The 20,766-nt window shown below is 40.8% G+C and overlaps 1 protein-coding gene across 3 annotated transcripts in view; it reads right to left on the reverse strand.

Annotated features, from left to right (window-relative positions):
- The window catches only part of TIAM2 (T-cell lymphoma invasion and metastasis 2), a 268,351-nt gene that overhangs the window by 201,348 nt on the left and 46,237 nt on the right, over window positions 1-20,766 (reverse strand). For 2 of the 3 annotated variants that reach the window (XM_019550041.1, XM_019550038.1), the window contains exon 2: window positions 19,109-19,179. The gene's annotated coding sequence lies outside the window, so the exon portion shown is untranslated. Of the gene's footprint in view, window positions 1-16,543; window positions 16,637-19,108; window positions 19,180-20,766 lie in introns of those variants that run through there. The other variant, XM_019550040.1, reaches the window with a different exon arrangement.

Genomic DNA, 20,766 nt, shown 5'->3' on the forward strand with positions numbered 1-20,766 from the left:
CTCCACCCAGAGAGGCTGCCGGGATGCTGAAGGAGTCTAGTTTAACTAAAACCAGGAAGGGGTCTGGGACAGACATTGCATAAACCAGTCTGGCCCAAATCAGTTAAGTCTGATACTACATTCAGCTAGGTTTATCTCAAACAGGTTTCAGCCCTTTTCAAACTGATTTATGTGCACTAAAAACCATCTATTCTGTTACAGGTTTAAACCAGTTTCTGATCACTTCAATTGGTTTGCGTGTGATGTCCATCCCTAGCCCACATGGTTGGTGTTGGGGCTATATCAGGTTTCTTTAAGCTGAACTTCATTCTGCAGGGAACCCAAGGGGAAAATTTGGCTGCATTCTACTATTAGTTCCCTTCTGACACACACGATTGAGCCACTGGCTTCTAAACTGCAATGTGTGCCAAAGAGCAATGGTGCCTACTGGTAAATTTTACATAACTGCAAGTATTGCTGGAGGATTAGATATAACAAGTAATGCCACTGAGATTCTTCTACCCCCTGATGAACGAGCTACAAACCAAAACAACGTCACATTCATGGTCAGTCTGAAATTAAATTGTAACACAAACTTGCAGTAAAGTCAGGTAGTAAGAAGAGTTTTTCTAAATTTAAATCCCTTTATTCTCCACAAGAAAAAGGCAGGGAAAAAAAGTCATACACTAAATCTTGAAAGGCACCACTTAATATTTAACACTGATGTCAAGCTCTGATTTCAGAGCACTTGCCTCTTAAAAGACTTTTTCTTTTTAAATAAAAGACTAAAAAAAACCCCAAAAACAAAATCTCACACATCAGGTGTCCTTATTGCAAAATATCCAATGTACGGAGTCAATGAGCAAAGAATTAGTAAAAAATGAGTTTGTACCATTAGGGAGAAGTAAAGCCATTTTCAAATGTACAAAGTACCAAAAAGTATCTTCCGTCACTAGAAATTTTCTGCTAAAAATTGCCTTTCAATGATCAATTAGAGCTGTATTAGAAAAGTGCAAAGGCTTCTGAATGCTACTGGCTAGTCGAGCAGGCTTAATATTCAGAGTTCAGTGGATATTAAGTTGCTTGATACATCAGAAAGCCCCAACAGGAAGGAAGGAAATAAGAGAGTGTGCAGATTATCATCTCAGCCTCCATCTGTGAACAAGATAAATGCAGATACCAGTCCAATCATGTGGTGTTTTTTTTTTTCTCTTTAAGAAACATTCCACTTGAGTTTATTTTCCCTAGGTCTGTTAATCTAAATCAAAGCTAAAATACAACTTAATCAAGAAAGAAATAAGGAAACCTGCCATTCTGTACTGTTAAACAGAAAAAAGAAATTGGGAATGTTAAGGCCCAGACAGGACAACAGAGCAGATAGAAGGCCATAATTTAGCCCTTAGCCATAACTCAAGCTAGTAAGGTTACCCCAGGAGACCCCCACGCACCATTCCTCCCACCATTCCTAGTGTGCAGGGGAATTCATACACTTCTGCATAGGTCAAAACCTAAACCATAGCAGCACTGTGGCCCTACTTTTGATCTGTCCCTCCCCACGTCCCAAAAGATGATCTGTACTGCAGGAACACATGAAGGGAGCAGTCCTTGCATACCACTGTTCACACATACAGCGCTTGTTCCCAGACCCTCCAGACACTCAGAACCTGCTGTACTGAATTTCCCCCACTTCCATCTCCCCTCTCTGACTTCCCTGCCCAACTCCCCAGCCCCAGGGCCATGAAGGCCACCTGATCTTACTCCTAGAGAAACACAGGAGCTATGGCTGGCTGAAACAAAATGATAAATATGGTGGTATTTACACAATTTCAAAATCAATTTTGTTCCAAAAAAAATCACTTGAATCACTGGGGTAAGTGGTAGTAGTAATAGGTTGTTTTCCTTTATCTGGACCAGCCACTGCAAGGAAGGTGACAATAGAGTTGTAACAACTGAGGAATGCTGAGACCAGGATCCTTGGCCCTATGCCAGCTCCTGGAGCAGAACAGGAACCAGCATTTCCAGTTCCCGTTTTCCCTTTTCTCCAGCACATCCCACCTCCCCCAACTGTCTCTTGATGCTATTCCCCATTCCAACCCTGGGTCCCTCCTCCATACTCCTGTCTGTCTGCTTGTTGTCCCTAGTCTAGCCCTGCTCTCCATTCTGCTCCTTAGGACTCTAGATTTGTGTCAGTCACTTTTTGCTCCTCCATGCCAGTTGAATAGCAGCAGGCTAGGCTAGGGGTGGCAAAATTCAACCCACTAACTGACTAGACCCAGCCCCTGAGCAGGCACCCACCAAGTCAATGGATCTGGTTCTGGCAGCTGCGTGGTACCAGGCAGCCAGGGCTGCCACCCATGCAGAAGCATGAACCCACTTGCAGCTGTAGCGCATCCGCCTCCTCCTGCCCACAAGTCTGGACTTGGAAGCTACTGATCATGCCCACAGCTGCCCAAATATGGCTGGCAGCTTGTAGGTGTGTGTGTGTGGGGAGGGGAGGCTGGGCTACAGCTGCGGGCAGGTTCAGGCTTCCACTCTGGTCATAGCCCGCAGCTTTAGCACACCCCAATGCCTCCCCCAGCACCCAGAGTCCACCCGCCCACCACTGTAGCACACCCCACCCTGGCCAGCCTCCCCCAGTCCAGAACTGGCAGCTGCTGGCTGCATCCACAGTTGCCCAAACACAGCTGGCAGCTTCCAGAGGTGTGCTTCAGCTGCAGGCAGGGTAGTGGAGAGGGTGCTAGGGCATGCTAAAGCTAAAGCTAAAGCTGCAGGCAGGTTCAGGCTTCCATGCCGGTTGCAACCAGGGTGGGGGAGGAGGGAGGAAGTGGAGACGTATAGCCTTTGACTATACAGTCACCAAAACTCATTAAAAATGACCCATCCACCCAAATAATTGCCCACCCCTGGTCTAGGCACTGACAGCACAGAGAATGAGCCTTACCACCCTCGGTAAGGAGAAAATTACAGCGTTTCTCAACCCGTGGGTCACAACCACATATGAAAGGGTCGCAAACAAACTTGGTACCGCTCTGTGATTCAAGTAAGAGCTTGATCTGCCAATTTAGGTTTACCCAGAAGAAACCAAGAGTTATGTAGAGGTGACAGACTGCTGGATCTGAAAGTCAAGGTTCCACCAACACACTTGGGCAACTGCGTGGCGAGGCAATGGGGTGGCATCCTAATCACTCCCACTACATGCAATGAAAATTTGAAATGATCCTCCCAGGTCAGAACCTTTTAGGCAGGAAAGTAAAACCTGTCATTGTTCCTCAGGGCCCCTTTCTGGACACAAGAGCAATGTCAACAGATTAACAGACTGCCCTGATGAGAACATGATCTTAGAAGGATAAAAACAGTGAAAGCTGTCATGGCATTTCTCTAACTGAATGGCGTATAGACACCTAGGTGGCCAACTGCCAACTCACACCACCCATGCAACTACAATTAAAAGCATAATATTAAACCCTTATGGACAAGGCCAAGCCCTTGGGCTTGGCGTTAGAGGAAGGAAACAATCTTTCCCTAGGCCACACAGCAGTAGTGACCAGAGAGCAGCTCTGCTACCACAGCCCTGTGGTTAAAGTCTCCCCGCTGCTTCTGCATACTGTCACCAATCCAGCAGTCCCACCCCTGGCTCGCCTCCCAGATGCATAAAAATGCCAAGGGAGATGTCTTGGAACAAAGGCTCCCTGACAAGCAAGGGTAGGGAGTTTCTGAAGCATGAGCTAACTGAATAGTTCTTTCCTGCATAGCCCAGCCACATCATTTCTCCAGCACTTGGGACCTTCTGAGGTATGGAGGCAAGGGAAGGATATGCACTATAACAGGTAAGAGTCACTGCTTCATTTGTAAGAAAAACACACCACCCATCTCGAGGCTTTTGGTCTCTTTGTGTTTGTTTTGTTTTATTTCATTTTTAATTGGCATTAAAAGTAGACCGATCAATTCCTCCCTTCAACTCAAATTTGCAAACAGTGAGAAATTGGAACAGCCCCCCACCCCCTCCATTCTCCCCCACTGCCATATCACCATTACAACCCCCTGGACAGCATGCCCCAAAGATCACTTAAGATCTTACTTATGTAGCTATTTGTTTAATCTAATTTTCAAGCTGCATTTGAAAGATGAAGCCAATACAAACATTGTAAAAGAAAGCAAATGCATTTAAAAAAAAGCAAACACAAAAAACATTCACCTCAGCAAATTATATCAAGCAGGAAGCTGCTTTTTTTGTTGTTGTTGTTTGTTTGTTTTTTTAAGTGAGAAGACCCAGAGACTCGAACATTAAACTCACTGCCAATTTTCTTTGTCACCCCTCTAATTTATAGCACTAGGTAAGGTAAACTGTTTAGGTCAAATTTTCTACAGTAGCCTCTGGTTCTGGGTGCCTCCAGTGAAAAAACAGGTCCTAGGTATTTCAAGGGTACAGATCACCATCATTTTATGTGTGTGTTACAATGATGTCAGGAGACAACTTACATGAAAACAAAAAAGGGAATTCATCAATCCTATGAATTATTGTTGGTATTTATGACAACAGACCATATGAATCACTTTCTGTCAGGGCCATGGAATAAACATATCCAGAAAAAAAGCATAGGTCCTGAAACACGTCCATTGCCAGCAAAATGCACCTTGACTTCTGCTGGCATGTCAGAGGTATGCAAGCATCTTTGAGCTATTTTTATACCATGTCTAACTTGCATAATAGCTGTCAAGACTCAGGCCTCAACAGGTATAAGCCTCAGCAACCTTCTTTTTAAGGACAGTGTCTAAAGCACTAGCTTCTGGGGGTTTTCTTCCTGTGACTAGTGAGACATCAGAAAGGGAGCATGGTCTTTAGACTAGCCAGATACAGACATTACACTTTTACTAGTGTAAGTTATCAGAAACTGGCCTATACTTGTAACAGAACAGAAGTTCGACACACGAAACCAGTCTATACCTGTAAGAGAACAGAAGTTCAGCACATAGACTGGTTTAAAAAAAATGGTGGAACCCAGTCTAAGATTTTTCCCCCCACCCCAAAGGGCAAATGCATGTTCTGTTCTCTGCATATCTAAAATACGCTGCTTACAGAAAAGCACACAATTTAGACTGATTCCACCTCAGTCTTTTTGAATGTCTGTACCTAACCTAAGGTACTGCCTAAGTTCTCCTAAGACTCAGGAGAACTTGATTCAGCACCAGCATGGAGACAGATACAGGATAAGTCAGTGGCAGGTGTGAGAACTCAGCCCTAAGAAATTGTTTTTTGTTTTTTTCTCTAAAGTTGGGCACACCAAAATTAAAGCCACTTTTGAGAATCTGAGCTTTACCATTTTCTGCTTTAATCATTTCATCTGTAAACTGAAAATACTGATAGTCATCTACTTCAGAAAGGCGTGAGAAAGTTGTTTGTTAGTAAATGGACTGAACTTGTCACAGGTGTTAGGAGGCCGCTGTGGACTATAATGCCATTAATTCCAGAAATAAAATTGACCCAATGTTTGTAAAATGCTCTGCAGCTAAAAAGATTGGAAAATAATGTTTTCCATGAAGCCTATTAAAGCAAATCACAAAAAAAATGAGCCTTCATTTTACAGAAAGAAAATAAGCTCTCTACAAACAACGTTGATTTTTTTTTTTTTTTTTTTTTTTTTACTACATTAGTCATGGTCACTACTGATGATATACAGGAAAATATTGTAGCCGTGCCAATTAAGGGCTTGCTTTTTTTCACAGCTGAAAAAAAATAGAATTGCTGTTGTGAATGCAATACCAATGAAAATGCACCGAACTCCTTGACCTGTTACTAGTATCCAAGCTACGAATCACATTCATTGTGTTTTTTTCTCAATTTACTTTGGCATTTGCCACCAACATGTTGACATGCCTTTGTGATTTCTAAAAACAATTTCACACAGCACCTTATTTTCAAAATCCTATCAATGAAAATAAAATAAAAACTATTTCCCCCCCTACAAAAAAGTACAAAACTACAATATTCTAAAGAAAAACATTTGTAGGAAAGCTAGAACTGCAGACCTCCTGCAACACTATGCCTTGGTGCAACATTTTTCTGTGAAATCATGATGCCAAACAAATCCTTGCCAGTATGAAACACAAAACAACAAGCCCAAGTGAAGGAAACAGCACTATGCAAGAAATCCAGCAACATTTACTTACTGAAAAAACTAAGAGTCTTAAGCCAGTTTTAAAATGCAAGAAAAGCAGATCTGTTCATCTCCTTTATTTAATGGAATGGGAAGTGGACTATATTTGCTCCCATTCACAAAGTACAAGAAGCTGTATATGTTCTTCTACAGAAGCTGCTTTGACAGGCCCATGCCTAGTTCCACAGTGCAGCTCAAATTCTCCAGAGAAACTTGGATGAATGTGGTCTGAAAAGCCCTAATGTGTACATCATCACAAATATTAGCATTTTATCTCTCTCCACCTAACCTGAAGGTTTTGCATCAGCACCAAACTTCATAAGAAGCACAGCACATAATCATTGTGACAATACAATACACCAGCAGCCTACTTTCAACGAAATCTCAGTGCCAAAATATGCAAACCCTTCTTTTTCACTACTTAACTGATATATAGGCCAGTACATGAAGTTTTCGGTCAACCATATATTAAATGAAATTTTCAGCTACTACTGTCCTTGAAAATAAACTTCCTCCCCTCTATGATGTTTCTTTACTTTGTAGATTTATAGCTGCTATCCAAGGGCAGCTCAGGGGAAGTTGCAATGAAAACCACAGACTCTCCAGACAGAACCCCCAAACCTTAAAACTTCCATTACACCCATTCCACTTCCCAACTTCTCACCCAAGAGAACAGATCTCCACCCTGCCCATCTCAACCACACTTCCCAATCTTGCCAAACCTCCATTCACGTCCATATCCTATACAAACAGAAACATTTCTCACATTCCCTCACCCTTTGCAAACCTGCTCCCTTTCAGCAACAGTGAAAGAAAAATAGCAGATAAGGGTATCTTGTCTTTCCTTTCCAAGAAGGTAAAAAACAACTTCTGTACATTCAGTCAAGACCCACCCATCCTCACCCCTCCATACACATGCAACTTCTGTTTAAAGAATCACAGCACTTCAAATCCAAAGAAAATCCCTGCAGTTACAAACTGTTGTTATCCTCATTAATATAGCCTAGCCCAAGAAGAACTCCTAGGCATAAGCATAATAAAACAACTGTTTACAACTGAAGACACCACAAGGGCAGAAAGGGACAAAGCATGCCAAGTCTTAGATTCAAATAATATTGTGGTAGGAACATGATCACAAGCTTGCATCTGACAGGGTATTCAGAAACAACCAGCATGGCTTTGTAGAAGGTAAATCATGCCTAACAAACCTGGTGTCCTTTTACAACCAAGTAACTAACCATCTGGACAAGGGACCTGAGGTAGACATAATTTATCTAGACTTCAGTAAGGCCTTTGACTCTGTCTTCCATGAAATTTTCTCAAATAAACTGTAGGGTATTGGCCTGGACTAGCCTATGGTGAGGTGGATGAATAACTGACTTAGAGGCCAGTTTCAGAGAGTTGTAAATCAATGGGACGGACTCATTCTGGAGGGCTGCCTCCAATGGTGTCCCACAGGAATCGATACTTGGACCCATGCTTTTTAACATATATTAATGATGTGGATAAAGGGGTGGAATGCTCTGTGATTATGTTTGCTGATGATACCAAGCTGTGGGGAAATGCAAACACACCAGAGGGTAGGGTAAGGATCCAGGATGACCCAGACAGACTGGTTCTATGGGCTGATCAGAATTAGATGAGGTTCAACAGGGAGAAAAAAAAAAAGTGTTGGGTCCTTCATCTGAGTAGAAAGAACCTGCACCATAACTACAGGATAGGCAGTAGCCCACTAGCTGGCACAGCATTTGAATGGGACCTGGGGGTCACAATTGACCAGAAGATGAACATGAGCCAACAGCGAGAAAGTCGCCAGCAAGGGGAATAGAACTCTGGTATGCATCAGCCGATGAGTTGCCAACAGATCCAGAGAGGTGCTTCTCCCTCTCTACTCAGCATTGATAAGGCCACAGCTGGAGTACTGCCTGGTTTTGGGCACCACTTCAAGAAGGATGCAGATAAGCTTGAGAGGATGCAGAGAAGGTCCACCCACATGATCATGGGCCTGGAAAGTAAGGCATATGAGCAGAGACTCCGGGAACAAGGCTTGTTCAGCCCGAGTAAGAGTTGGCTGAAAGGTGACCTGACATCCAAGTATGTCGGGGGGAGCACCAAGATCTGGGGGAGCAACTTTTCAGGAAGGTACCCCTCCTGGGGAGGATGAAGACCAATGGTCACAAACTAATAGAGGGAAGATTTAGACTTAAGGAAAAACTTCCTCTCCATACAAGTAACTAGAACCTGGAACACACTCCCGGCAGAAGTGGCGTGGTCGCCATCTTTAGAGGTGTTCAAAAGGAGGCTGGATAAGCACCTCTTTATGCTACTTTTTGCTCATTAATCTCCTGCCTATGGCAGGGCACCAGACATGATGATCTCCCAGGTCCCTTCCAGTCCATTGATTCTATGATAAATTCTTAATTGTAACTCTCACAACCTGTACAGTGTGTTAATTTTAATCTGGACTCCCTTTTAGGCATTAACCTTCCCATTCCATTCTTCCCCTAGTCCTACAGCAGCACCTCATCCTGAAAAATATTTTGTTCACTTCTTTCCTCCCGAGAAGCCACTCCATCAGAAAGGAAAGCGCACACACATTTATAAAAGTGTCAGCAAGATGGTCACTTGGAAAACAAACAAACAAAAAAAATCAATTAAATCAATGACAAAACTCCTATAGAGTTCAATGGACGTGAGCCGGCAGCGTAACAAAGCCAATCTCACCTTATCGTGCATTAGCAGATGCATGACCAACAGATCGAGGGAGGTGATGCTCCCCCCTCTATGTGGCATTGGTCAGGCCACAGTTGGGGTACTGTGTCCAGTGCTGGGCATCGCACTTCAAGAGGGATGTGGAGAATCTGGAGAGGGTCCAGAGGAGGGCCACTCATATGATCAGTGACCTCCATGCAAGACCCTGTGAGGGGAGGTTGAGGGATCTGGATCTCTTCAGCCTTCACAAGAGACATCTGAAGGGAGACCTTGTAGCAGACTAAGTTTATCAAGGAAGAACAACAGAGAGTTGGAGATGTACTATTTACCATGGCACCTCTAGGAGTAACTAGGAATAATGGGTACAAACTAGTGGAGATTCAGGTTATACATTAGGAAGACATTTTTTACAGTAAGGGTGGCCAGAATCTGGAACGGGCTGCCAAGAGAGGTGGTACTATCATCTTACTTGGAGGTCTTCAAGAGGAGGCTAGATAGGCACCTAGCTAGGGTCGCCTGACCTCAGTCCTTTTCCTGCCTGGGGCAGGAGGTCAGACACGATGATCCTTCAGGGTTCCTTCCAACTCTACAATCTATGAATCTATGATTTCCCCAGTGAGGTTACTCCATATTTACTGTAACAGGACTCAGATGAGAATCAGGCTCAAATTGTACACGGCTACAGAAGGTGAATAAGTATAATATCTAGCACTTCAACAGTTCTTTGAATATGGAGACATCAAAAACATTTCACAAACACGGTATCATCATTCCCATTTCACAGAGAGGGAAACTAAACAACAGGAATCATACTCACTTGCTTAAGCAAAGCAAAAAGGCACACTGGGAATTTAACCAGGTTCCCCGAATCCTACTATCTGCTGCTGCAGGTGACACACTGGGATGTGACAGAAAAAATAAGTTTTGTACAGAAAGACAGAATTCTGTATGGAAAACATTACCCTCCCATACAACATTGGTTGATCTAACATGTTATGGATGCTTACACAACTAACATTTTTCACGTGATCCAGACCCCAAAAGCGTTCTACAACCAGGACATAACACATATGCATGGGTGCAGAGCACTTTTAAATGGCCAATCGCACAAAAAAAATTAGCCCATGTCAAATGAGGTATTACATTAAAAGTGTTCTAAAGCAGAGCACTTTAGGGAACTTGTGTTTCCTCTAGGGTTAGTTTTTCACACAGGGGTGGGGCTGGGCCAGTGCTACCAGCCGCATCCCTCCCCTGACGACAGCCCCCTCAGCTCCAGCCATTCAAAGTGATAGGGAGCAGCCAGCACAGAGCTGATGGCTGCTTTGAATGGCCAGAGCTGAGTGGGAGGGGAAGGGGGGTAAAATGGAGCCCTTTTGCCTTGAGGGTGCCCCAAGCTTCCCTGGCTGGGGTACTAGGGGGGAGCTGGAAGGGCCTGCAAAGTGAAGGAGCTGTTTCCCACCCATCCCCCTTAGCTCTAGCCATTCAAAGCAACCTACAGCTCCCTCCTCTTCCCCCTCCCTCCCCCAATGAGAGCCCCAAAGCGGGGAGAGAGGAGGCAGGGACGGGGAAAGGGGCATCTTAGCAACTTTGTTGGAGGCTGCTGGAGCACCCCTACCTTCTAGCCGGAGCCACTGCAGGCTGTTTCCAGCCCCCAACACAACAGGCAAACATCTGTTGGGTCAGATGGGAGGGAATGTGTTCTAACTCACGGTGCTTTGCATGAAGTGCCGCGAGTTAGAGTGGGGTTCTAACCTCTGCAGGCACCCTAAGTTTAAGAGGTACAACAAGGTGAGTGCACCACATTCACACTTATTAAGAGACAGTTTTTACCAGAAAGGGTAATTAAACATGAAATAGTTCACGAGGAATTGTAGTAGATCTTCAGTCACTAGAACTTAAAAAATAAATAAATAAATAAATAAAATGAGTATTTCTGCTTCAAATAACAATTAGTTTAAGGAAGTTCTATAGCCTGTGTTATACAGGATAACAAATCATCACAATGATCTTTGCGTCTCTAATCTAAGAATTTAAAAGCATGAAGATTGTTTAATTCAAAATGCTTTTTACATTCATCTTATTTTTCCTATGAAATCCAAAGCACTTGGAAAGGCCAATCCCAAATTGTAGATTTTAGTATTTTCAAAATGTACCATTTCTTCTTGAAAAGAAAACAGTTTTTTTCCATTCTGATTTCTAAGAATAATCCTGTTTTGTTCAACACAGCGACTTTCATTACAATGCATCTTAAATACGTTTTTTGATGAGTACAAATCTCCTGAATGATTTTAATGAACTGGCCATATATAAACCATGGATAAATGCTTGTTTTTTACATCTTTAATCAATTGGTTATGGCTTATTTCATAATACATAAAGACAATTTCACATTTTAAGCAGCAGTGAAAAATATTGGAAGGAAGGGAAGGATTTTACATATTAAACTTCAAAAACCAAAATAAATCTTTTGACCCAATTATTGGGTCAAAATGAGACTCAATTTTTAGACTTAAAATAATTTTAGTACATTTTTTCTCTTTGTTCCACAGCTTTCACTTTGGATTTTCCAGCAGCATCCTACTACATATAAAGTTAGGAGACAGCACCAAATATTTTTGTTGTGTACTAAATTATTCCCCAGCCAAGTACTATGATGCATATTACTTAAGTCATTTTAGCTGCAATACCTAGATTCATCAGACTTAATGAGATATCAAAAGAAAACAGAATCCAGATAAGAAAAGAGCACAGGTCACAGCCTACAGGCTGCTCCTAAATTGCTAATATGACCACCTGCTGGCTTTGTAAAAGAACCAGATGCTGCTGCTAAGGGGGAAAAAAAGTTATCTTCCACAGCATGGTTTCTCAGCCCCATGATACTAAAAAGATGAACAATAATGTGATATGAAGTAACTGGCAATCTGCCATCTGACCATATTCTTCATTAGTTATTAACTATTTTAAAATCTTATAGTTTACTTAAGACAACACACTTCATCTATTGTGAATTAAGGCTGAACTTAGGAAAACATAAAAAGTTTACATTTTAAAGCACATATTTAAGCACCCTTTCTGAACCAAGATGCATTCTTCAATAGAGGATGATAAAAATGCGTTATCCACATTAGAGGGGTAGAGGTTGTAGCCGTGTTGGTCTAAGGACATAGGCAGGCAAGGTTCTCTGGGTAAGTCTAATATATTTTATTAGACCAACTAAAATAGTTGGAGAAATTCTTCTTTGTAAACCTCTGGGTAGAAGGGTGCTTGTACCCAAAGCTTGCAAAGAAGAATTTCTCCAACTATTTTAGTTGGTCTAATAAAATATATTAGATTTACCCAGAGAACCTTGCCTGCCTATGTCTTTAGACCAACACGGCTACAACCTACCCCCCTGAAACATGGAAGATATCAAATTTTGACATTTGAAATGGAGAAGAGTATATGTATCCAAAACCTGGCAAAGAAGAATTTTTCCAACTATTTTAGTTGTCTAATAAAAGATCATAGGATTTACCCAGAAAACCTTGTCTGCCTTTATGTATATTAGAAAGAGATAAGGACATTTGGGGGGGGCGAAATAACAAAATATTGTCCAGTTTATTTCAAGCAAGTTCTTTAGAGCCAATAAAACTCCCCAAAGATGGTCAGTGATTCAGTGAGAACAGAATCAGGGACTTGTGTGATGAATTCCTTCTCACAGAGTAGAAGGAAAAGAAGTTTAAACTCTAGCGTTTATGGTCTTTTAGCACACATCAGATGAACTTACTCTGAGGGGGAAATCAAAAAGGGCCCATGGATCACAGAAAAGAGTGTGTATATAGGGGCCATGGACTGGCAAGATGGGAGAGAATGTGGACTGTGGGAACAGGGGACCAGAATACTCACGTAAGACGTATGCATGTGGAAACTGTGAAGAATAGAAAAAAGGAGGGAATGGCAGAATGATTACCATTTTCCATTAGATAAATGCCTCTTATCTTCTGTTCTCCCCCATCATGAATAATACCCCAGTAAACTCAGATGTTCCAACCACTACATACCCCTAGTTACAAATATTTATTATTTGTACTAAAGCAGCAACTAGAGGAGACAAACAATGCCCTGGACTAAATTGTTGTAGCTATCCTATCAACATAGTAGTAAAAATTCAGGAAGCCACACAGATCCAGCCAATAGGAAACACTGAGCAAAGGGGTCTGTCTGAACTGCCACTTCTCTTTGGAGCTTAGGTACCCACTCAGAGCCATCTACCGATACCTCCAACTACTCAAAATCCAGGACCTTCTTTTGAAAGTAAGCAATTGATTGAGGCAGGATAGGTAGCAGAATTGCTGGTGGTCACCTTTGACGTAATGACCAAGTGGTTAGAGTCAGAGCTTTAGGTATGGGCTATAGGACACCGAAAGGAGTCAACCCCATACCTCCTACCTCCCATACTCTACTTGTTAAGTTACAGACTGAACAATGGCCTAGCTTCTCTCATTCTTACTGGAGCAAACAAGGAGGAGCCTGGCTATAGACTAACAGGTAAGGTATTCAACTGTAAGAGGAGAGACTAGAGTCACAGACCCTGCTCACAGAAGTCATTCTTCTGTGTAATGACTGTCAAATGGAAAAAATGCATAAACAGCTACTCAGACCAGGGAATCTCTACATGTAAGCCCAGGTTTAGGAGCCTTTCAAGACCAAAAACATAGGAACAGGATTCATTTATGCACTTAATGGGACTTTATGGTCACTAGATTACTGTGCGTTTTCTGGGTCACTTTTTTGGACCTTGATCAGCTAAATTCTGTTTAAGTTGCCTTCATGGATCAGTTCCTTAGTTCCTGTCCACTACAGACTCGCATGTTAAAGTCAGGCTGACGTCTCAGCCAGATTAGACAACCTCTAGGGCGGTAGGCCAGACAAGATCTGTCAAAACATAACATCACTAGTAAGATCATCTTAATTTTAATTTTTGATACAGATTTAAAAATAAGAATTGGGCAAGGCATTCCAGTGGGGCTCACATAAAACTACAAAGACAGAATTTAAAATTAATAAAATAGACTATACTTTACAGAAAGTGTTAGAAAATGAAGGTCTAGCCACTTTCCTACTGCTACGTGATTATGCACAACTGCTGCTGCCCACTCACCTTTGTCATGACCCTTAAAGCTGTCTGAAAAACACTCCAAAAGCATCAAATAGGATATTACAAACTAAGTTCATAATCATAGGATCATTTCCCAGTCTCCCCGCAATTTATCTGACCATACATAGAGGAATGATAAATAAAGGATAGGTGACATGAACAAAGTAAATGCATCCTAGAACAATTATTTTCAGATGGACTGTTGATTTATTTTTAGATAGACTGAAGAATTAACCTATGGAAATAACAACATTTTTGAAGTATTTCCAACACACATTTTATTAATGAATTAACACACTGTAGAGTTCATGATATTACTATTATTCGAAACTCTTTTCCGTGCTTGTTCCTTTTCTGGACCCAGTGCTGCCCCCACTGAAGTCATATAGAGCTGCACAAGGGATTCCAATGAAAACAGGACTGAAACTTTTTTAAAGCAGCAATACAGCCCACTACAGTTGACATTTTTTTTTTAAGTTACACCACATTTGAGACAAAGCTACAGTGCTAAAAAAACAAGTCTTATGCAGTACACTGTTTCTAAAAAAATTGTCATTTCAATTTCTAAAAACACAGATCCCTTCAAAATCATTAGAAAAAAATGAAAAAGGCTCATACATAAAATGAAACTGCCATGTTTGGGCTTTAGGCTACTTTCACAAGAAAAAACACAAAACACTTTCACCAGCATAATTTTGGCAGTTTTAGTCATAGGTAGAAACAGTTTCTGGCAGCAAAACCTTTTTCTTTAAAAAAAAAAATGTTTGCACAAGGGCTGCAGAATTTACCATAACATAATATAATTTCATGCTGTCAGAATATGCCTGATTTTGTTAAGGTAGCAGGAAAGACACACAATAAATACAACCATTTCAACATGGTAGGCATGAAATTCTGGCTCCAATGAAGTTAATGGCAAACTTGCCAATGGCTTGAAAAGGGGCAGAATGTCATTCGTTGTGTCAATACATAAAGTGGAAAAGGGTAAAGAAAATCTTGAAAAATAAATAAAAGGTGTTGGCTTTTTTTTTTTAAATTGCCCCTTCTAAAGGTCTTAAATCTTACATTAAATTCCTGTCCTTCCCCACTGATCCTAAGATGGAGGTTCATTACTTTGATGATCACTTAATTTAAATCACCCTATACCTTAATGTGGTGATTCTCAATCAGAGTGCCACAGCACCTTGGGGTGCCTGGAATCTTTTCAAGGGTGCCAAGCAATGTTAGCATTGTTAAGTGTGCTAACATGATTTACAAGATAAACCCAGAGATTTCAAATAGGAATCCATCATGTTAAAACATGCAGTCCTGTTATAGTCTGAGTTCTTTGCAAAAGAAGAATTGCTCTATTATTTTTCTGTAGTTTTCACTTGATTTTTAACTAAGAGCTGACATTTTCTGAGAGGTTTCTTGAGTCTAAAAAGGTTGAGAACAATTGCCTTAATGTATTTTCTGACTACACCTTTTTTTTTTTGAATGGCTAGAGTCCCAGCTAAACAAAGCTCAGCAGAATTCATTCAACTGCAATTTACTAGTGTAGTAAAAGGCTCATTTAGTGTACAACATCAAAGTCCAATGATTCATTCTCCAGTATAGAAACATACCAGAGCTTTTATCCAGACAGTATGAATACTAAAAAATTTCTTAAGCTACTTTTCTTAAAATGTCAGCCTGCAATTAGCTCTGCTTCTTTTAGGACCTGAGATATCTGCACAGCAATTAGCCTAAAAGAAACTTATCAGAGATGGAGGGAAGACAAATGATGCAATTGTTTGCCATTGGTAAAGATGCCCATTCAAATTCTGCTGTGGTAACAAATGAAAATAAGTTTGATAATTGTGCCTTTAGATCACACCACACAAATCTTGAGATAAGTTGAAGTAGTACAATGGTGTGGATTGCCAGTTAGAAATGAAGGAATGTATGCTGAATACCCATCTCCAACAACAGCTATTAGACCTTCACTTTTATATATTACTGTTTATTAAATGAGGACAATAGTCATGATGCTGTATAAGACAGAAGACAACAAAGGACAGATTCAAACTGGCTCCCCAGTTGCCAGGATTTAGGTGACATTTAGAAGCCTAAACTCCAAAAGGACCCTCCAAGCGCAGTCACACAACTCACTCATCAGGAAGGAGAGGGGGAGCAGAGAAGGAAAGAGACTGCCACAGGGCATGTTTACACAAGATGTTTACTACATATTAGCCTAATAAACACTGAGCAATAGCATGGTGGTTAAAAACCATGCTAATAGCCTGCTGCGTAGTGTTACTAGGCTAATGCACAGTAAGCATCACAAAATAACCGTGCATTGGCACTACTGCATAGTAACTCTAGTTACTGCGCATTAAGTACTTTATTAAGCAAGTACTAAACTAAATGTGCAGTATCTAAAGCACATTAATGTACATGTAGAAACACCCACACACTGTAACCTGGCAGGTAGTGCCCTAGTCTGGGATGTGGGTTTGGAGCCCTCATTCAGAGCAAGGGCAGGGAGAAAAACTTTCTAGGATTCCAGAGGACTGCTCTGCGGCTTCTCTCAGATAAGTACCTGTACAGATGTTCAGTCTCCCGAGAGAGATTCTCCAGGGAACCATTTCACTATGGTTGTTCCCAAGTTATTTTTCTCCCTGGGTGGCCATTTGTGCTCTGAGAGAAAAAGTAGTGAATGTCTATGCACTAATATTTTCTCCTGAGAGAGCATAGTCTTTCCCAGGAGAAACTGAACATCTGTAAGTAGCCTACATTTTACTGATTCCTTTCAGAGGAAGGGGGGTGTATCCAAACTCTTATGGGCTCAAACTCTTTAATGTTAGTAGGCATAAACTTGATACTAATATGGAACTTGGTAGTTGCAGGCATCTAGACTTGGTAGGCTACACAGAGACAGTTATGCAAAGCAGGAACCATAAAGGTTTCAGTACCTCACTTATGAGATAAAACCACCTTCTTTTATTTCCAGAACCCAGTGCGATAATATAACTAAGAAAGTCAAACTGGCTATGGCTACTACCAAGTACTGCTTAATCCAGGAAAAATGGACTGTTTTAAGTGATTCAGCAATAGTGCTGCAATTGCAAAAATAATTAAAAAGCATTTCTTTAATTCACTGGTTAATTTATGATGGTAAAACTGAACAAATGGAATTAATGGGCTTTATTTAATATCACAGACTGGTTTGTATTAGATTCCTGTTCAAGCTTGTCTGCTGGCATAACACACAGGCACCAACTTTAAAAACAACTTTGGGAATCTCATTCCCTTGGCTGATAGAGAATAATGCATCAGAGAAGTGCTGTGTTTTTATCTCTAGGGAATTTTGCCTGCTGCTTCCATCGTAGGATTTGGTCAGCAGGTAAGCAGAATGGTATGCACGGTACATCCTAAAAAGATGCAGCTCTGCTATAGCCAAAGACCAAATCAGATGTTTCAGTGCATTATGATGCCTACCATTTCATATGTTTTACAAATATCTAGCAATAATCATCTGACTACTTTTTTTTTTTCCTTTTACACCTCTATTCATCTCACTTCTTGCACATAAAAACTTATTCCAGGTTCCCACTGTCATTTTGGGGGGAAAAATACACAAGAAAAGCAGCTGGAATCAGATTTAAACAAAAAACAATTTGTAGACATTAAGTGTTTAACAAATCAGATGAATTTTGCCTATAAAACAATAAATGGTATCTATAATAGAAAGCATTAAAAAACTGAATACCTCATAGTGTTCTATATTGAACCTGCAGTCTAGAATAGGCAAATCATACACCCACATGAGGATTAGGACAAGTATTTTCTTTTGTTAGTTAAAAAAAATATCAGGCCAACAAAGGAGAATAAGAAATGGCCCTAGCAGACTGAACTACTTCAAATTAAATCTCGCATGAACAGTGGAATGTACAAGCTCAAAAGCTGTCACAGAGATCACAGCTAATTCAATATGTCACCTTCTCAACAATAAGATAGATCATTGCATTATGGCAGCACTGGTAATGGTAACCCTTTTATCAAATTTGTATATACTCCACTACCCACACCTGGGTTTTGCAGCCTGACTAGAAAGTCAGGACTTATATTTGAGGATGGAAGGCTTCAGAATCAAAAGGGTACTGAATTTGCTGTAGTCACGTTGAACATAACAGTGGCAACTGTCAAGAAGCAATTTGTACAATTGCCCTGCATTACCAAACAGCACCAAAAGTTAAACTTGGTGATTTTTAAATAGTATGGATTCAAATCTTAAAGCAAGAGATGAACTGGAAAGGCAAAGCTAAACGTCTGTGCGTCTCACTGAGTGATGCACAAGATCTCTTTTACCTATGGGACTTTAGGTCATCCTGACAAAAATTAACCAAATTCCATTACATGCTGATAAAACAGATAATAATGATGCAGTATAATGAACATACTGAATGCAAAAGTAAAAGGTTAGCTATCAACTTGCCCCAAGCAACAGACAGTGCACTGTCATGCAGCTCTTGGAGACAACAGAAAGATTAACTGCTTCCTTTTGGCCAATTTGGCCCCAAGCAATTTGCCAGCTTTGGGAAAGCGGTGCTGAGAAATATGAAGGGATACTTTAAAAAAAAAACAACAACCACTTCACTTGTGGCAAGCTCCCTAATTCAGAACAAGCCATTCAGCTGTTTTCTGCTACTTTTATTTCAAAGGATGAAGTTTCTCCAATCAGCTGGAGCTCATTAGCAGTTCCACACTGCTGACTGCTGTATATCCCTGGTTAATTCATACACCATTATCTTCACAGGGTGGGATTAGAAACCTAACTCTGTGAATCATTCAGGTTCTACTCTAAGAAAAATCCCAGAGTCCATTTTACTATGGTCACATATATATTCTGTAATATGGTTTTTAAAAAAGTTGTTACGGACTGGGGTCAAAAGCAATTCCTTTTTACAGTCAAAAGACTGTAAAAGATTGCTATTAACTTCAGCAAGACTTGGAAGTGCTTTTAGACTTAATTTTGTACTTCTAAACCAGATTACAAAATAAAATTTAAAACAAACAAGTCTTGCATCATTTATTTGCTATCTGGCTTTCTTGCTTCCAAATGTGTTCTGAACTAGAGGCTTCAAGGGTGAAGGATATATCTTACCGTTGCTTCTGTTGCTCCACCAGTTGAAGAATTACTTTGTTATTATTTTATGTATTAGTAGAGATGATAGTCTGCAAAACAAAATGAAACACTTAAGCTTCAAATTTAAATTAAGAAGTGGCTTTATGATTTCTGAACCCCTGCACTTTGGTTTCTAAGAAAGGTTTCACATGCAAATCACATGGCTACACACGTTAAGGACATCTGTCTACATACTTTTACTTTGAATGTCACAGTCATATTTTGGATAGCCAACTCAGATTTGGCTATTGGATATACTTGTATATCCGGAAACATACCAGAAGCTAGTAGCAAATAGAAGATCTTGTTGGAGTAGGAGCTCCAGGATAAGCTGTTTCAGCCATTCAGGAATCCCCACATCCCAGGCCCCCATAACGAAGTAGAAGTTTCTTTATTCTCACCCCTTCCTCTCTTCATCCACAAAGCTATTGGAGCTATGGGAAGGGCCACAGCCTACACCATCACAGCCCTAATTTGACTGGTTGGAACAGCAGCTGAACAAAATGCTGACATCCCAAAGTAGTAAGATGTGCCCCCTATTCTTTCTTCTGATCCTGTGCAAGGCCAAGCACAATATAACATTTGACTCCAAGGCTACTACCAGTCTCTTTTTCCTGGTAATAGATAGCTGAGTTGTAGGACTTCAAAAAGAAAAACAGAAGAAAAGAAAAAGTACTTGCTCAATTTCTCTGTATTAACAGAGATTCACCTTGAGCACCCTCTGCTCTTCCAGCACATGGCTAATATACTGCTTTTCTTCCTATACCAGGACAAGACACAGCTGAGATGCTACTGTGCTTTGCTATCCACATGAAGCTAAGATAGTGTGCAACTGAGCTCTCAGAAGCATCTCTCTCTGTTAACTCTGGTCATTTTCCAGATGGTAAACGTTTTATTTTTGTGCATTTTCTACAGAGTTGAAATTAATGTGGCTGCTTTCCAACAAATTCTTCTTGGTGTATATACAGCACCTTGTCATGACCGATATGCATATTTCTGTAATAGTGTCACTGAGATACCAGAGCAGATCTGGGAACTGTCCTGGTATTTTGCTACATTTATGTTTTAGAAGCCATCTGCTTACTGCAAAACTTGATGAAGCATATCCAACAGTTGTGTGGAGCCTATTTAAAAAAAAATATTAACCTTTGATTTAGCTACACTGAACATAACATACAGAGCAATGCTTGTAGGCAAAGTTTTTTATCCATGTTTATGAAGCATGGGGGAGGAAAGAACAAGATGGCCACAGTTTGAGGGCTCTTAAGGTTATTTCTCCAAAGAAGTCCATGACAAAACTCCTAACAACTTCAGCAAATGCCAGAATGGTACCTTAAGTATAATGCAAATGATAAATGCTACCAAACTGTTAGAAATGGAGTATTGTTATAATATTGTTAGAAATGGAGTGTTGTTAGAAATGCACAGTTTGCATCTCGTACCTGATAAGCAAAAAAACACTGCCAAGGACTTTTTTCCTTGGCCAGCCTTGCCACAATTCTTCTTATACTAAATCACACTCTCCCCCAGCCTCCCCCTAGCTTTTCTCATGCAGATTACAGAAGCTGGAATTCAACTGACTGTGTCCTTGAAAGGGGGGGGGGGGATTTAAACTCTTGGTGACCTAAAGAACTTTC

This window comes from Crocodylus porosus, unplaced genomic scaffold (assembly GCF_001723895.1).
Source record: "Crocodylus porosus isolate Cpor-Errol unplaced genomic scaffold, CroPor_comp1, whole genome shotgun sequence".
Taxonomy (NCBI): domain Eukaryota; kingdom Metazoa; phylum Chordata; order Crocodylia; family Crocodylidae; genus Crocodylus; species Crocodylus porosus.